Here is a 3,167-nt window from a genome sequence, read left to right on the forward strand (position 1 = left end):
GGCTCTCAAAGCAAGGGCTTTAGAGAGATCAACCCTGCTAGAATATAAACCTAAAAAAATCAAGAAAGAATCCGTTCCATTTATCACCACCTTCAACCGTCATGAGAAAACCATTAGAGACTCTCTTAACAACAACTGGGGAATCCTATTAATGGACCCTGTCCTCAAAGAAATACTACCTCCTCGCCCCGAAATCGTCTTCAGGAAATAAAAAAATCTAAAAGATATCCTGGCCCCCAGTATGCTACACAAGGAAGTTGAACAAGAATCAAAAATGCCAAGATGCACCGGTTCTTTTAAATGTGGCCGATGCAACATCTGCAGGTACCTACACCCAGTAAGGAAAACATTCTTGGATGCAGAAAAGAAGGAGGAATACAAAATTAAGGACTTCATAAACTGCAATACACAATCTGTGATTTATTTATTAGAATGTGACTGTGGGAAACAATATGTAGGTAAAACAAAGAGACCGCTGAAAATAAGGATACAGGAACATGTTCGCAATATAAAAAATAAAATCGAAAATCACGCAGTATCCAAACACTTCAACCTTGCACATAATTCCAATCCGGAGGCACTAACTTTTAAAGCGATTGAACTCGTGAAACTGGGAGAAAGGGGTGGCGACCTGGCCAATAAACTCTCACGCAGAGAAATGTTTTGGATTTTCCAATTACAAACACTCCATCCGAAGGGATTTAACGATTATTACGAAATCGCTCCTTTCCTGTGAAAACCACAGCCGTTGGATCATCACGGTTGGATCCTCACCTTATAGACTAACCCCATTCCCTATTCCCCCCCCCACACCCCACTCCCCCCCCCCACTCTATTCCCATCCACACTATTCCCGTCTGTTAAATATCACCCCACAGCTGTATTGATATATTGAGATTGACACATGTACGGTAAAAAGTGATTATTACAGTCAGACCACACTGGAAAGGCCCAATCTCGTCCGATCTTGGAAGCGAAGCAGTGTCGGGCCTGATCAGTACCAGACCAGGGAGACCATCTGGGAAGATCAGGTACTGTAACCAAACTGACGATAATATAGCCTACATGAGCATGTCAGTTTAATATATCACACTATCTGCATCCTAATATTTTAAATTTGCACTCAGCACTTAACATCATATACCATTACCTTTAGCATGCATTTTGCACTTTACACATATTTTTATGTATTTATACATTTATATATTTATATGTTTATATATTTATATATTTATATGTTTCTATATGTTTATATATTCACTGTAGTAAGTCTAATTTACTTGAATAGTATCAACAATGACTAATCCCTGTTTTTCTATTTATTTTTATGCACTATACTGGAGAAATAAAAAACTTATGTCTCTAATCATGGTCCCCGCAAACATGGCTGCCGAGTGAAACTTTCTATGAACAAATCCTCTCAAAGATGGCCGCCGCAATGAAATTCCTGAGAACAAGCTTCATAGTGCTGTTCGGTCTCTAAACGTCCGCAGCCGCGGGCGCATGCGCAGTTGCATACCGGAAGTGGGGCGGAAATGACGCGACGGACGAAAACCGGAAGTGGGGCGGCAAAGAACCGCCAGCGCCTCTATAAGCTAGTTTTTAAAGCTTTTAAACACCAAACCTGCCTTATAAACATTGCCTTAACATCATGTATACATATACCAGTAAATAAGACCATAGATATGTTAAATACAGAATTTTTAACCCATCTTATAATGTCATGAAATAATTAACAGGAAGTGATGTCACAATTAATATGAGATTAGTACTAGTATAAATAGAAGTTCAGTCTCATTCTGCCTTTACCCCTTGATGAAGTCTAAATGACGAAACGCGTTGGGCTACCTGGCAGTGACCTCATACCAAGTTAAGTTAAAATTGTTTTACATTTTTAACATATATTTTAACTGGTATTTATAGCATTGTGTTTATTGTTTTTATCCCATTTTTTAAGAATTGTTGCTGCTTAAATTTTAGTAATTGCATATAACTATTGTCTGTTTTAGTGTTTAAATAAATATCTCCCTTTTTTAAATTCATTTTTGATCTGGTTACTCATTTTAGATACATTTTTTAGATCCACATTTACTGAATTATTTTAAGACACCGACGGTCGCTATATCCCCCACCCCCCTGTGTGTACTAAATATATATATATATATATATATTATAACTTGTTTAGTTTGTTTGCTATGTCATTGTACTATATACCTCTCTGACTCCAGTGGTCACCAGATACATTCTCCACTGTGCTCGGCTCTCTGGTGTTTATGCCTAAAAGCCAGCATTCTGTGCTCATTTTAGGAGTTTAGGATTCAGTGTTCTTCTGGCCTGCTAGGCCTCACTCCACATCAAAGCCTAATCTAGAGTACTGACATGACATGGTCTGATCACCTGACCTGGTGCAATCCAATCCTGTGCCAGCCTGAGAATCTCTGAATCACCTGACTCTGTTCACCAATCACCAAAGACCAGGAAGTATAAGTAAAGAGACTTGTGTTACAGAAGCTGCCAGTTCCTTGCATCACACAGCTCAGTGTGAGCTTAGTTGCTGAGCTCCCAAAGAGGTAACACTATTACCTTGGATCCTGTAAAACTCTGTGTTATGATTCCAGTACTCCTGACCGGAGGAGATCTTATGACAATGGCCAGAGTACTGGGAGGGAATGCTGGTTACGGGAGCAGGAAAGACTAGTTGCCCCTGGCGCCCTAACTCTATTGTCTCACCCGTGCTATCGGAAATCCCTTGCGAGACTATGGTTTCTTGAGCCCCTGGCAGCCACGTTTGAAAGGCGGATTATGTCTGCCCAACTCCGGTGCCCCCCGGTCTTAGTGAGAGACAAAGGGAAATCCGAGGCAGGATGATGACAAGAGGACCTCTGACTAACAAAAGGCCAAGGGCAACAAGCTAACTAACCAAACCTGAAGTATGTGCGGAAAAACCGCCAGGTAAAAGGACAACCAAAATCCACTAGTCCATAACTCCTACCCAGCACTGCTGGATACCAGAATGGATCTGTGGGAGCGGAATCCTCCGCAAAATGCTCCGAAACACAAATAATAAGTAATAAATAATAAAGCGGCCAAGCCGCAACACACGGCAACGCCGCGACTCACGAACACCACTGGATGTTTAAACGGTGCTCAGTCAGGACTCCAGGAAC

The 3,167-nt window shown here is 41.0% G+C and overlaps 1 pseudogene; it reads left to right on the forward strand.

Moving 5' to 3' along the window:
- The first annotated feature begins 923 nt into the window (after positions 1–923).
- Positions 924–1,043, forward strand: LOC134912216 (5S ribosomal RNA; annotated as a pseudogene).
- The last annotated feature ends 2,124 nt before the right edge of the window (positions 1,044–3,167 follow it).

This window comes from Pseudophryne corroboree, chromosome 4 (genome assembly GCF_028390025.1).
Source record: "Pseudophryne corroboree isolate aPseCor3 chromosome 4, aPseCor3.hap2, whole genome shotgun sequence".
In the NCBI taxonomy this organism is placed as follows: domain Eukaryota; kingdom Metazoa; phylum Chordata; class Amphibia; order Anura; family Myobatrachidae; genus Pseudophryne; species Pseudophryne corroboree.